The sequence below is a fragment of the Pecten maximus genome, chromosome 16, assembly GCF_902652985.1.
Source record: "Pecten maximus chromosome 16, xPecMax1.1, whole genome shotgun sequence".
Taxonomy (NCBI): Eukaryota; Metazoa; Mollusca; class Bivalvia; order Pectinida; family Pectinidae; genus Pecten; species Pecten maximus.
Window position 1 is genome coordinate 1,249,823 of NC_047030.1, and position 16,766 is coordinate 1,266,588.

General features: G+C 33.9%; 1 protein-coding gene across 7 annotated transcripts in view; it reads left to right on the top strand.

The window, feature by feature from the left end:
* Window positions 1-16,766, top strand: part of LOC117345258 — a 125,289-nt gene that overhangs the window by 17,242 nt on the left and 91,281 nt on the right. The window contains exon 1 of one of the 7 annotated variants that reach the window (XM_033908294.1): window positions 6,324-6,453. The exons of the other annotated variants lie outside the window; for them this stretch is intronic. The gene's annotated coding sequence lies outside the window, so the exon portion shown is untranslated. Of the gene's footprint in view, window positions 1-6,323; window positions 6,454-16,766 lie in introns of those variants that run through there. 7 annotated transcript variants of the gene reach the window in all.

A 16,766-nucleotide genomic window follows, 5' to 3' on the forward strand; every position in this document is an offset into this window, starting at 1 on the left:
CTTGACTCACTCAAACATGTAAGACCGGTTTGAAATGACTTTATAGCATATCACCTTATATATTACATGTACAGTGTATGATAAAAATAATTACTTAACTGACAGTGAGTGTTGTAGTCGGGTAAAACTCTTGTCATTTTATCTCTTTAATGAAGTGGTTTATCTAACATCTAGTTACAACAGTATAATTATAATTTAATAAACTACATTGTGTAAACACACACTGGCAATGTAAAGTGATATCACTTTTATCTGTGTTTGTAATTTGATGACCTAGTCTTCCTGCAGGCTGAGTTGTCTCCCTTGTGAGCCCCTCTCCTGCCGATATGTGTAGTCAACAGCATGTCATAGCCTTGTTTTACTCTTTAATTCATTACTACATAGACTAGTTCTCAACCGACCATGTATCTATTGTGGATCATTTCTATGGAGAAGGGAGTTTTAAATTTCATCTCTTTTCTAATATTAATATGGTGTTACGTACTCTTGAGTGATTTATATCTTATATATATACATGTTTATCTGTAATATGTGAAAAAATTTCAATAGAATGTAAGTTAAACATGCACACACGCCAAGGATGTGTGGTGTTTTATAATAGTGTGTGGTATACGTTCAACTTTACTGGTTACTTGTTGATAAGATTGTGTTCTTTGTATAGTTTGAATTTTTATGCTTTGAAAGTCTATGGGGACAGTTTCAATGTAAAATCTATTCATTGCAAAACAAAAAAATGCATGCAAGCGTTGCTGATATGTTTTACTGTCATAATAAAGAAAGAACATAAATATACCAGTATACATAAAAATGTACGTTTGTATATGAAATATGCAAATACAATTTACCTAAGGGATCTGAAGACATTATATGACCTTTGACCCCCGAATATGTCACCAGTGTGCTTTACCTTGAAATTTCCCTATATCTGAAAACGATATATCTATATAGTTAATGATGGATCAGGTGGACCTGGGTGTAGACGGTGAGATTTATGTGACATTGGACATATGTTTAACATGACTGAGTGTGACCATAGCCGAAATCACACCTGTAAAATATCATACACCTTGACAAGATATACCACACTCGCTTGTGTCAATTGTCCAGTATGATGATCAGTGAACTCCACAATCATTGTATTGACATGTACACACATTTACATGTTTTTATTGACCTATGGTTGACTGGAAATGTCAAATTTGTAACACTATACAGATCTGTTCAACATTACCTTCGCTTGATGGAGTACCTGTCTCCAGGTGGTGAAATTAAAAAAGAAATGACAGGCTACTTCTAGTTATTTATGGGACTTGAATTTATCTTAAATTGACAGAATTTTATCTGCTACCTAACACGTACGCTCATGGATTCATTAGTTAGTACATTTTGGTGAATTCCATTATTAGGACACGTTTGTAACCTCCATTGTAGGTCCAGGTTTTCAATTCCAGTTTAGCCATTTTCCTATATATATATAACCTGCTGCAGGACTGTGCAGGGTTACAATAGTTTGTACTCCTGCATGAAATATTATCGCTGTAGGAGAAGTCAAAGTGTCTCATTGACGGGCATGGGGATGCACGTAATGTTTGTTATATTATAGTAATACAGTCTCTGGCTACAGTCATTAAAACTAATTTAAATCATATACAATTTAGGTCATTTGAGGACAGTGTGACCTAGAAATTAAATTATATACAATTTAGGTCATTTGAGGACAGTGTGACCTAGAAATTAAATTATATACAATTTAGGTCATTTGAGGACAGTGTGACCTAGAAATTAAATTATATACAATTTAGGTCATTTGAGGACAGTGTTACCTAGAAATTAAATTATATACAATTTAGGTCATTTGAGTTCAGTGTGACCTTGAATTTATGACACATAATATGTAATCATAAGTATTGTAATGTCATTTTAAAAATATTGGTCTTTTTAATTTGCAGCAAAACAAAAATTAGGACATTAAAATAATACCTTTAGCTTTTTGTAACAGTATATCAATTATACATACCTTACAAATAGTTCATCAGATGTGGTTTTGCCCGTCTTGTTTGGAAATACATTCTGATTCCTTATGGAATTCTGTGCTCATGCTATCGATCGCATTTTGCGCATTTCGCGAAATGTAATCACTAATTGCGAAAATATAATTAAGGATTTTCGCAACTTTTGCGAAACTGTTTTTAACGTAAGACATAATATATATAGACTGCATAAATATCCCTCTGTCTTCAATCTATAATTCAACCACTTACGTTTTCACTAATTACGATGTCATTGCATCTAACTTATCCTGTGATCGAACTACATGATTAGCACATGTCATGTATGTTACGGAAACATAAGTACTTAAATAAATCTGAACCATTTGAGCGTTTGTTTGATGGGCAATGCTTTGTAAAGCGTTTAGATAACTTGGGCAAAAACATGGCAGCTGTGACCCTATGGCAGACGAATGTTCTGCCTGTGCCGCAAGCTTACGTTGCTCTAAAAACAAAATGACAATTGTCTGTTCAATGTTATTTCAACTTTCATTAATTGTATGTACAATATTATTTAGTATTTAACAAGTATGTATCATTCAATGTCTTGTATCACGAACATATTACATAAGGTACAATTCACGGTAAACTCCACGTTGTGACAGGGCTGCAAAATTATTTGTTCAGGGTGATTTATGTATGATGCATCTGTTTGGAAATGCTGTGAATAGGTTATGCAGCAGATATTCTCCAAATCCAATAACTTATAATTATCACCAATATGATCTAAAGGAATAGGAACAGTCAATTCAATTTTCGCAAAAAAAAAAAAATAAAAAAAAAATAAAAAAAAGTCCCGGGAACGATAAGATTAAAACATAAGTTGTGGTTTGAAAATCAAGTTTACAATAACATTATTTCAGTATAATCTCAAGTGTGTTCTTTTTCAATATGAAAATAATAGCAGCTAAAACACAACTGTTTTGGTGTAATACAATGCTTTTTAGTTTGTTGAATATTTTTTGTTTACACTGAGGTAATAAATGATATTTGGCAGTATTTTGTAATTTATAAATTCTTAAATAATGAACACTTTTGATGCCTGCCTTTACTAATAAAATAGTTTAACACATTGTATTAATATATATATCAAACAAATATGTGTGTGCTATATTTAGTTATTAAATTCTAAGCAATAACATTGTCTTGCTAAAACCATTTCTTATTTGCTAAAGAGAAAAAAGGTATTTTAGCAACTTTTGCTAAAGGATTTTTACGCCTAGAGTGAGCAGAGGAATTATATATTACATGTGAATAAGGTCAAAGGTCAATATATTAATTTTACATGGCAGCTACATGTATATATCAGCACAAACTTCAAATGTCAAAGGTCAACTCACTAAAAATAAAGCATGTTAATTTAGCAACACTCATATATATACCTTCAACATCATCACTGGTTTAATTGGGATAGATATATGTCGTGGAGGTAAACCTGTTGAGCAACATACGACATCATCATCGCTGATTTGGGCTTAGATTTAGGTCAAAGAGGTAAGACTTGCTGAACAACGACGTCGATAACATCACTGATTTGTGCTTATAGCTTTAGGCTGTAGAGGTAAAACTTACTGAGATATACATATATAGTATATACTGGGTTTTGTTTTTGTATTTTACATACTGTACCAGACAGAAAAATTGACCTCAGAAAAATGGGAATTACCAAACACGGATTAGATAATTCAATAATCACAAACACATGTAGCTATGTGGTATATATTCTGGAGTTTGTCCTTCAGAATTTCACATCTATATAGTCCCTCTATATAAATTTATGATCCCTCTATATAAATCTATAGTCCCTCTATATAAATCTATAGTCCCTCGATATAAATCTATATAGTCCCTCTATATAAATATATAGTCCCTATATATAGTCCCTCTATATAAATCTATAGTCCCTCGATATCAATCTATAGTCCCTCTATATAAATCTATAGTCCCTCTATATAAATATATTGTCCCTCTATATAAATCTAGTCCCTCTATATAAATCCATAGTCCCTCTATATAAATCTATAGTCCCTCTATATAAATCTATAGCCCTCGATATCAATCTATAGTCCCTCTATATAAATCTATAGTCCCTCGATATCAATCTATAGTCCCTCTATATAAATCTATAGTCCCTCTATATAAATCTATTGTCCCTCTATATAAATCTATAGCCCTCTATTTAAATCTATAGTCCCTCTATATAAATCTATAGTCCTCTATATAAATCTGTAGTCCCTCTATATAAATCTATGGTCCCTCTATATAAATATATAGTCCCTCTATATAAATCTGTATAGTACCTCTATATAAATCTATAGTCCCTCTATATAAATCTATAGTCCCTCTATATAAATATATAGTCCCTCTATATAAATATATAGTCCCTCTATATAAATATATAGTCCCTCTATATAAATCTATAGTCCCTCTATATAAATCTATAGCCCTCTATATAAATCTATAGCCCTCAATATAAATCTATAGTCCCTCAATATAAATCTATAGTCCCTCTATATAAATCTATAGTCCCTCGATATAAATCTATAGTCCCTCTATATAAATCTATAGTCCCTCTATATAAATCTATAGTCCCTCTATATAAATATATAGTCCCTCTATATAAATCTATAGTCCCTCTATATAAATCTATGGTCCCTCTATATAAATATATAGTCCCTCTATATAAATCTGTATAGTCCCTCTATATAAATCTATAGTCCCTCTATATAAATCTATAGTCCCTCTATATAAATCTATAGTCCCTCTATATAAATCTGTATAGTCCCTCTATATAAATCTATAGTCCCCCTATATAAATCTATAATGCCCTCGATATAAATCTATAGTCCCTCGATATAAATCTATAGCCCTCTATATAAATTTATATAGTCCCTCTATATAAATCTATAGTCCCTCTATGTAAATCTGTAGTCCCTCTATATCAATCTATAGTCCCTCTATATAAATCTATAGTCCCTCGATATAAATCTATAGTCCCTCTATGTAAATCTGTAGTCCCTCTATATCAATCTATAGTCCCTCTATATAAATCTATAGTCCCTCGATATAAATCTATAGTCCCTCTTTATAAATCTATAGCCCTCTATATAAATCTATAGTCCCTCTATATAAATCTATTATGCCTTCTATATAAATCTATAGTCCCTCTTTATAAATCTATAGCCCTCTATATAAATATATAGTCCCTCTATATCAATCTATTATGCCCTCTATATAAATATATAGTCCCTCTATATAAATCTATAGTCCCTCTATATAAATCTACAGCCCGTCTGTCCGTCCGTCAGGCATCAACTTTTTCATTCAAACAACTTCTTCTCAATAACCAAGAGGCCCAGGGACTTGATATTGGGCCTGTAGTATGCTGGGGTGAAGGGCAACAAAGTTTGTTCAAATAAATTACCTTGACCTTCATTCAATGTCACATGGGTCAAATAGGCTATTATCTTCAAACAACTTCTTCTCAATAATCAAAAGTTGCTGTAGAGCCAGGTGAGTGATACAGGCCCATTGGGCCTCTTGTTGTACAGGTGACATAGCTTTACGCTTGGATGATTTTCTACGCAGAGCTCAAGGTAGATCAATATTTGGATGTTTTTATTATGTCACATTCATGATACTTATGGTTTGGTTTGGAATAAAAGCATGACTGATTTCTACTCACTTTGTGTTCCTATTGTGTATGGTATGAACATTTGGATAGTTTGATTCTAAAAAGGATTATAAAGAAGATTGCATGGCCCTGACACCCCTTCTCCCCCACCCCCTGCGAAAAAAAAAAAGAATTCATTGAATACCAATCTTGTTCTGTTATGAAGCTCGAACACCCTGCACAGTCTTGAGATGCTATTAACAAATTAGAGAGGTTGTATGTATCTTTGTTATCCCATGTATATACACGTAAAGCAGGAATAGTTCAATTTACTCCAACCAATGAAATACTAATCATATAATGCAATTCATCTGGACCTCATTAGGGAATGCTCTCAGACTTCGATACTGGAATATCTCCTCTAGAACTGAACATAGCCAAATATTACAGGTTAAAAATTGTTACATTCTGCAAATACTCAAAAATAAAATGTTTCATGTGAGAAAATTTAATCTGTGTATTAAATGGAGAGGTTTGTATTGTGTATTGTAGCTAGTTTATTAGTTGTTAGACGAACATTGACCTAGTTTTGTGGTTTAATGAACTGTGTAGTAGTTTATGTGTACAATAGGGGTCTGAGGAGGCACAGGTTGTAAAACACATGTGTTACACATTTATGTGTATAAATACTGGCCCCATCAGTCCATCATAGTCTGGTTAGAGACTTGGATGTTTACATTAATTGTCTTCAGCCATGTTTTACGACTGCTTCATCAAAGTGTCAGCGGATTTGTAAGTCATTTTGAATTGTCTTTAAGTGAAAATTGTTTGATGCTTAAAACATATTTCTGTTAATATCTTAAGTATATACATGTATATAGCTCAAAGCTTTGAATGCGACATATAAATATGATGGTTTGACACTTTCAAGGTCATTTAATTATTTTTTTGTCTGTTTATAATTAAGTAATTAAGACTATATTCGTTTCCCCATAATGATGCTGTATGATACAAACCTGTATATGTCCATTGGTTGGCCGTCTGTGTCACATGATGTCATTATGTGGAAAAGAGTTCTAAAGAGATATTGTGAGATAGAAATTTGTGCATTTAATGTTAATGAACAAAATATAAGACATTATAATTAACATCCCTTTCTTTCAAATTTGGCCTTAAAGACTTTAAGTACAAAATTAGTGTGAAATTGTAATAAGATAATTCTACATTTCATTTCTGCACTATACATTGTATTTTGTGTTAACCAGTAACCATTAAGAAAGCTTGTGTTGTGATATTGACTACACATACATTGTATTTTGTGTTAACCAGTAACCATTAAGAAAGCTTGTGTTGTGATATTGACTACACATACATTGTATTTTGTATGTTAACCAGTAACCATTAAGGAGCCTTGTGTTTTAATATTGACTACACTGCATTGTATTTTGTACGTTAACCAGTAACCATTAAGGAGCCTCGTGTTGTAATATTGACTACACATACATTGTATTTTGTATGTTAACCAGTAACCATTAAGGAGGCTCGTGTTGTAATATTGACTACACATACATTGTATTTTGTATGTTAACCAGTAACCATTAAGGAGGCTCGTGTTGTAATATTGACTACACATACATTGTATTTTGTATGTTAACCAGTAACCATTAAGGAGGCTCGTGTTGTAATATTGACTACACATACATTGTATTTTGTATGTTAACCAGTAACCATTAAGGAGGCTCGTGTTGTAATATTGACTACACATACATTGTATTTTGTATGTTAACCAGTAACCATTAAGGAAGCTTGTGTTGTAATATTGACTACACATACATTGTATTTTGTACGTTAACCAGTAACCATTAAGGAGCCTCGTGTTGTAATATTGACTACACATACATTGTATTTTGTATGTTAACCAGTAACCGTTAAGGAGGCTCGTGTTGTAATATTGACTACACTACATTGTATTTTGTACGTTAACCAGTAACCATTAAGGAAGCTTGTGTTGTGATATTGACTACACATACATTGTATTTTGTATGTTAACCAGTAACCATTAAGGAGCCTGGTGTTGTAATATTGACTACACATACATTGTATTTTGTACGTTTACCAGTAACCATTAAGGATAATGATCGAGCCTCGTGTTGTGATATTGACTACACATACATTGTATTTTGTGTTAACCAGTAACCATTAAGGAGTCTCGTGTTGTGATATTGACTACACTACATTGTATTTTGTATGTTAACCAGTAACCATCAAGGAGTCTCGTGTTGTGATATTGACTACACTACATTGTATTTTGTATGTTAACCAGTAACCATTAAGGAGCCTCGTGTTGTAATATTGACTACACATACCCGAGAGTGTTGAAATTCGCATTGAATGATTAGTTAGAAGGTCCTGACTAGATATTTGTATGTATTCCATTAAGGAAGCTCGTGTTGTGATAATTTGAAAACACTTCCTGTTTTTTATCTTCTGTAAGCAGGATCTAGAATCAGAATGTTTTAAAAATGTCTACAGGTCACACTTGTTGATTTCAGGAAGAGTTTAGTAAAATATCATTAAGGATGTAAATTATTTGTTTGAGCTTGTTTTGGGGGGGTGGAGGGGACGTCCTTGACCTTTATATAATAGTCAAGGTTACAGGGGTTAAATTTGTTGTCAAACATGTACAATAAAATAACTTCCTCTTATCAACCAACAGACCTAATGATAATTGGATGGTATATTCCTGAGTTGATATCTGACAAAGTTTGTCTAAAGATTTAAATAACCTCGAGCTCCTCCCATATTCAAAGTCACAAGGATGATAACTTTTTAAAAATAATTAGAGACTTCTTCATGTTGACCAAAACACCTAGAAAATTTATCATTTTGACCAAAACACCTAGAAAATTTATCATTTTGACCAAAACACCTAGAAAATTTATCATTTTGACCAAAACACCCTCTCTATGGGCTCTTAGCCCTTACCTTATAGTTTCAGCTCGTCCCTCGCGGAGGACACCCAGTATAGACTCCCTAGGGATCTCTGGATATTGCTTGACAGGACTAGTCTGTATTTGTTACACTGGTTTCATTTGTCATAGCAAACAAACTTCACAATTTACAATCAATATAAAAGTTGTATCTAAAAGAGGACTTCTTCTATTTTCTACTGATATAGAAATTACATAAAACCATTATCAAGTATAAATATTACCTTAGAAATACAGACTTCTATTTACTGTACATTACAGTAAAAGCTACCCAGCTTCTAAACTATGTTGTCTATTGAATTATAAAACAATGTATAAATTCTAGACCACTTACTGCATCTAATGGTATGGATATTATAGTCCACATTAAAATAGTTATTAAGTTATTTATTGTTTTAAATATAAAACAAACACAACCTCTTAAACTATCTTTAGCTTAGGATGTCTCCTGTACCATATGGTCACCATGGGGGACAGACCCTTCCCTTCAGTTAGGGGTTTATGGGCCCAGCATGGCACCTTTACCTATACAGTGGACAGCCTTATCCTGTTATTTATATATATGTTATACTTATTTACATAACAAAATTAAGACTATTTCTATCTGTCATATATATATCAGGTGAGTGATGCAGGCCCATTGGGCCTCTTGTTTACAAGTCTTCATACAGAAACTGGTTACACGATTTGACAACATGCTGCTGTGATTTGAGGATAGATAGAATGTTACAGAAGTATTTGGTTAAGAAGTATGATTGACATATAAAGGCCATGTTTTGAGGGGAATGTGTAAAAGTAAGCATTGTTTAGATATAGTCCCAGCAGTCTGTATGCTGTATCTCAGAATACTTCAGTGATAAAATCTATTTAAGGAGGATTGTGCTGTTTTAACAATGACAGAATATGTACTTGCATAACCTTGTTATTTTTAACTTGTATGCTACGTTTATCACCAATCACAATTGGATGTATTCATATACATCTCGGAGATGTTTAAAGCGATAATCTTTTCATCCAGACATTTACTTTGTTGTATTGAAATGTATGAGAGATACTACATATACACAAATGTATCAGTACGTATCACAGACAAAAGAGGAGTTTTGTTGGCTGAAAAAAATAACGACCTTTGTGGGTTTGGAGTCTTCAATGTGGGATATATATATATATAGCTATATAGTCTGGTTAGATTCTGCAGGCCATGGTTTCTGAATAAAAAAATGCAACATTCCTGAACTTTTCCATAGGAAACCATTATTGCATTGAAGGAAAAAAACACTTATAGTTAAGGAACACACATGGTTCACAATCTAGTGTAGCTGTTGTTGAAATACAGACATAGAGAATTTTTGTTTTGCTCATATATATACTTTGTACGATTGAACATGATCAGAAAAAAAATAATTATCCAATGGTAAAAAACTGACATCTCTAGGTCATCTGACCTTCAACTGAGTCAGCGTATATATATATAATTAATTTTTCTTTGTTTTCATGGTAAATACTCAAATCTGATTGGTCGAAAAATTCTTTTCATTCTTCTATGAAAGAAATTCCGAGAATGGCGCGAAAAATGTGACATCACAATACGACAATTGACGTTGCGTATTGATTTGAGAAAAAGAATCCCATTTAAAACCAGTAAAATTGTACATAAAACATGTTTTAAATTAGAAAATCATTTTCAAAAATTAATTATAAGCGTTGATGTCAATTATTTTTTAGTTTCATCGGGGTATGAAACTAAAAAAAAATGACATCAATGCTTAAATGAACTTCAGTTCAAGAAATCTTTGACAGGTTTGGTTCTGTTTGAGAGTTTTGAGATGTCCCCTTAGGTGTTAGCTGTAGTGGAACAGGACACGCTGAATGCTGGTGGCCAGTAGGTTAGATGTGTCTTATAGAGTTCCTAGAGGTCCTATAGTTAGGAGGTTCGGATTTCCAGTCCTACAGACTGGTCATTCCACTTCCCTCTTCTGTTACATTAGACACGTACCCATCTGAGTACCCATCGAGGTAGTGTATAGGGTCTCATGTGTGTCTTTGGACTCGAAGACTTCATTGAAGGAGGGAGGCAGTAGAGGAACTGGACTGGGCTGAATGCTAGTGGCCTGGCCGGTAGCTCAGATGGTTTAGAGCATTGGTCTAGAGTACTAGTTCTCTAGAGTTCGGAGGTGCCCCTTTCGAGTCCTGGTCTGGAAGTTACATTTTCCTTCTCCTGTTGAATAAGCTAACAGTACTTTATACTCCTATACACACAGCTGTTCTGCTCGCTAACCTGGATCTCTACCATTGTTTGCATTCCTGGAACAGAGAGGTTTGTTGTGTTGTACTAGTTAAGAAATGTTAATAAATACATGTAACAAAGTTTTTCAAAAGTCTGTCAGTAATCAGTAAAACTTCCTCCCCGCCAAGTTAGATATTTCACATCCATGAAATAAGCTATCGTCAGACCTCAATATGTGTTGTGTTCATTGTTTCAATTTAGAATTTATAAAAGGAATATGATTTTATCAAAAACAATAGGTGTACAGTCAAACCTGTCACGTCATGTGACCTTCCAGGGAGGCAGTAATAAAGGTCACATATGACAGGTGGTCTCTTAATCCATAAATTACTATATCATATGATAAATAGCATTGGGAGGGGATAATATGGTCATTAGGAGAGGGAGTCACTTGACTAAGTTGGTCTCTAAGGCAGGTTTGACTGTATACTCACAACATTTTTTACTTTATTTTGTTATACCTTACTTTTAAGTTGGCCCCTAACTAAGGCAGGTTTGACTGTACTTATAACTGTTTTACTGTAATTAAATAAGTTAAGTTTATTTTCCGATACAGGATCAAACAAGATCCTCTTCATTGGTCTCAAAAACATGAAATTTAAATATTTGAAATACAGATAATTATGACATTACTTGTATTATTAATGTATCTCAGATCTATAATTGTATAGGAGTTCCTGGTTCTCCCGGTGCTTATCCAGTCTATTTTTAAATGTATTTACATTTGGCGCTAAAACTACATTTTCAGGAAGATTGTTCCATATGTTTACAATGCGCAAGGCGAAGAAATTCTTGCGAACATCTATTCTAGAATGTTGTGGAAACAATTTCAACGTGTGACCTCTCATTCCCTGTGAGTGGTCTTTCCACATCTTGACACAATCCGTTGCACAATCATCGTAAATACTGTGTGTTATCTTGTATACTTCAATCATGTCGCCTCTTTGTCTTCTGTAGCTAAGAGGTGGCAATTTGAGCCTCTTTGTCTTCTGTAGCTAAGAGTTGGCAATTTGAGCCTCTTTGTCTTCTGTAGCTAAGAGTTGGCAATTTGAGCTTCTTTAGTCGATCCGGATATGATAACTCGCGAAATCAAGGTATCTGTTTCGTAGCCCTCCTTTGCACTGCCTCAATCATATCGATATGTTTAAGTTTGAAGGGATGCCATACAGTATTTGCATATTCAAGATGAACTCGTACTAGCGTTTTGTATAACAGTGAAAAATTATGTTCGTTTAGAAATTGAAAAGATCGCCTTATGACTGCAAACATAGAGTTTGCTTTCTTTACTTGGCTACTAATTTGATCTTCAAATGCCAGAAATCTGTCTACCATTAAATGTTACCATACTTCTAAGTTGGTTCCTACCTATAAATAGTTTTACTGTAAATTGTTACCATACTTAATTATAAGTTGGTCGCTAATATACTTTGAAGTTGGTCGCTAAGGCAGGTTTGACTGTACCTATAAATAGTTTTACTGTAAATTGTTACCATACTTAATTATAAGTTGGTCGCTAATATACTTTGAAGTTGGTCGCTAAGGCAGGTTTGACTGTACCTATAAATAGTTTTACTGTAAATTGTTACCATACTTAATTATAAGTTGGTCGCTAATATACTTTGAAGTTGGTCGCTAAGGCAGGTTTGACTGTACCTATAAATAGTTTTACTGTAATTTGTTACCATACTTGTACAGGTGGTTTGGACATGCACACAAAACAGGCATGTTTAAAACAAAAAGTTACTTATATCACTCTGAACATCTGGAACGTGCCATACCTAGAACAGTAGGGATATTACAGAACATACCAGGCCGAGTAGAGGAATTGTATTGTAGTAATACTTGTACCGATATATCGATAATGTCTACATTTCTGAAATAAACCTACAAATGGGATAGAATTGTGACATTCAAACGATACCATGATTCTAACTCGAATTGACAAAACGGGGGCAAAAATTACCAATATTAATATTTAGATTTACATGGAGACTCATGAAATGGACAAGGAGAAGGGGACCAAGTTTTTATACAGCTCATTTGGTAGAGCATCAGATTAATGCAATCCTCAGATAAAGATCTGAAGTGTGTGGTTCGATCCAAACATGGGGAAGGGGCTGCGACAGCTTAGTTGGTTGGAGTGTCAGCCACGCCATGTAGGTTTGATCCAAACATGGGGCAGGGGCTGCGATAGCTCATTCGGTTAGAGCGCCAGCCCCAAAATCTCCGGTGATGGTCTGAAGTTTGTGGTTTGATCCAAACATGAGGCAGGGGACTGTGATAGCTTAGTTGGTTAGAGCTCAGCCATGTAACCGAAGGTGAAGATTGGAAGTGTTTAGTTCGATTCCAACATGGGGAAGGGGCCATGACAGCTTAGTTGGTTGGAGTGCCAGCCACGCCACGTAGGTTCGATCCAAACGTGGGTCAGGGGCTGCGATAGCTCGGTTGGTTAGAGCTAGCCATGTAATTACCTAAGGCGAAGATCAGAGATGTGGTTCTATGCTCCCAACCAGTGTCAGTTTGTTTCTCGAGAAGGTCAGAAAGAGACTAGTCTGCGTTGTTATGGTTACGTCCTTTGATAAGACACTTTACCTAATTTCTCTGGCTGGCATGTAAAGGCCTCCATATGTTGATGAGTGACTACAAGGAGAAGCTGCCTCAATATGACCCTGGCTGTTCACGGGGCTATAAACTCAGTAATAAACAAACTCAACAGTGGCCAGATTGTGTGCCCAGGAAGCTTGAGATTATGCACATGTGTCATATTGTGTTGTTGTGAGTTTTATAATGGGTAAGGCTTCAACCAAATGTTCTAGTTTTTGGGCCTTCTGTATGTTGGTCAATGATTTAGCCACCTTCTACTACAAAACACTTTAAATTACATTGGAGCTGAATCGGCGAACATTATATTTTGATGTCAAATTAAAATTTTGACAGAAATTGTCAACTGATTTATCTATCTCACCAGACGAAACAAAATGAATCGAGTCCAGACTTTTTCCTTCAGAAATGGATGTAATGTACGTATATGCCTAAAATTTGCTTAACTTACCAGTTATCATACCATCAGCTCAAAACAGGAAATTTTAGTTTTAACTACATTTTGTAGGGTGACAAATTTGTCATGTATACGTTTAATTTTCTGCAAGCTCATGGTATGCATTATTAAAGCGTATACGTACCTGCTTGTAAGTAACATGGTTTAAAGCTCAGATCCTTCAATAAGTTATGTTCTATATAAACACGGATTCTTTTACTTATTGTGGTATGTTTACATATCCTATTTCCAGAAATCCTATACGTGTATATCTTTAGCTACATGTATAGAATTTTAAATGACTTTTTATCTCAAATTGATTTATAAAACAAGTCTAAGAAGTTTTGATTAAAACTTCATAAAGTTTCATAAATTGAGAACAAATTTGACTGTTAAGGACATTGGGCTTCTTGTTGATATTCCAATATATAATTCCTGCTGTCAAATCTGATCAGGTTATAGGTTAAGTATTGTTTAACATCCTGTCAATTGCTATAGTCATTTTAGGACATACAGTCTACTCCTTTAAATATGTACAACCTAATCTACCAAACACTGTATTAAAAGTTCATGAATGTGTTGATCCTTCCTGTTTCATCCTAAAATGCTTTAAAAAGCTATATTAGGAAGACAAGTCATACAGGTTGGAGTACGATATCCTGATTTTCAGATATGCTAAGTGTAAAGGGCAGAACCATCATAAGCTCATGAGTTGTTCATGAACTCAGATCAATCACGGTGAGAGTATTCACTGTCCGTGAAAAGAGAAAAAATATGTAATTTTCCTCTCAGTAAGAGCCATTGTGTGACAGATTGAGGGTTGATATCAGTCTTAGAGGGCACATGTCGAAAGTTTCTTAAAAGTTTGGGGTTTTGTTTAGCACTGGTCAAAAGTTTCTTAAAAGTTTGGGGTTTTGTTTAGCACTGATGCTTTTTGAGACAAGTTTGAGACAAATCTCATGAAATAGATAGTTTTTATCACACAACTCAGATAATGACATTTTGGCACGCAGGTTTTAAAGTTGAAATACAAAAGACAAAATGAAATAGCTATGGAAGGTTTACATTATCAAGGTTTGGATATGGAAGGTTTACATTATCAAGGTTTGGATATGGAAGGTTTACATTATCAATGTTTGGATATGGAAGGTTTACATTATTAATGTTTGGATATGGAAGGTTTACATTATCAATGTTTGGATATTGAAGGTTTACATTATCAATGTTTGGATATGGAAGGTTTACATTATCAATGTTTGGATATGGAAGGTTTACATTATCAAGGTTTGTATATGGAAGGTTTACATTATCAAGGTTTGGATACGGAAGGTTTACAATATCAAGGTTTGGATACGGAAGGTTTACATTATCAAGGTTTGGATATGGAAGGTTTACATTATCAAGGTTTGGATACGGAAGGTTTACATTATCAAGGTTTGGATACGGAAGGTTTACATTATCAAGGTTTGGATACGGAAGGTTTACATTATCAAGGTTTGGATACGGAAGGTTTACATTATCAAGGTTTGGATACGGAAGGTTTACATTACTAAGGTTTGGATATGGAAGATTTACATTATCAAGGTTTGGATATGGAAGGTTTACATTATAAAGGTTTGGATACGGAAGGTTTACATTATCAAGGTTTGGATACGGAAGGTTTACATTATCAAGGTTTGGATATGGAAGGTTTACGTTACTAAGGTTTGGATATGGAAGGTTTACATTATCAAGGTTTGGATACGGAAGGTTTACATTATCAAGGTTTGGATATGGAAGGTTTACATTAATATTATCAAGGTTTGGATATGGAAGGTTTACATTAATATTATCAAGGTTTGGATATGGAAGGTTTACATTATCAAGGTTTGGATACGGAAGGTTTACATTATCAATGTTTGGATATGGAAGGTTTACATTATCAAGGTTTGGATACGGAAGGTTTACTTTATCAAGGTTTGGATATGGAAGGTTTACATTATCAAGGTTTGGATATGGAAGGTTTACATTATCAAGGTTTGGATATGGAAGGTTTACATTATCAAGGTTTGGATATGGAAGGTTTACATTATCAAGGTTTGGATACGGAAGGTTTACATTATCAAGGTTTGGATAGGGAAGGTTTACATTATCAAGGTTTGGATACGGAAGGTTTACATTATCAAGGTTTGGATATGGAAGGTTTACATTATCAAGGTTTGGATACGGAAGGTTTACATTATCAAGGTTTGGATATGGAAGGTTTACATTATCAATGTTTGGATATGGAAGGTTTACATTATCAAGGTTTGGATACGGAAGGTTTACATTATCAAGGTTTGGATATGGAAGGTTTACATTATCAAGGTTTGGATACGGAAGGTTTACATTATCAATGTTTGGATATGGAAGGTTTACATTATCAAGGTTTGGATATTGAAGGTTTACATTATCAAGGTTTGGATACGGAAGGTTTACATTATCAAGGTTTGGATACGGAAGGTTTACATTATCAAGGTTTGGATATGGAAGGTTTACATTATCAAGGTTTGGATACGGAAGGTTTACATTATCAAGGTTTGGATCATAATTGAAGGTTTACATTATCAAGGTTTGAATATGGAAGGTTTACATTATCAAGGTTTGGATACAGAAGGTTTACATTATCAAGGTTTGGATATGGAAGGTTTTACATTATCAAGGTTTGGATACGGAAGGTTTACATTATCAATGTTTGGATACGGAAGGTTTACATTATCAAGGTTTGGATACGGAAGGTTTACATTATCAATGTTTGGATACGGAAGGTTTA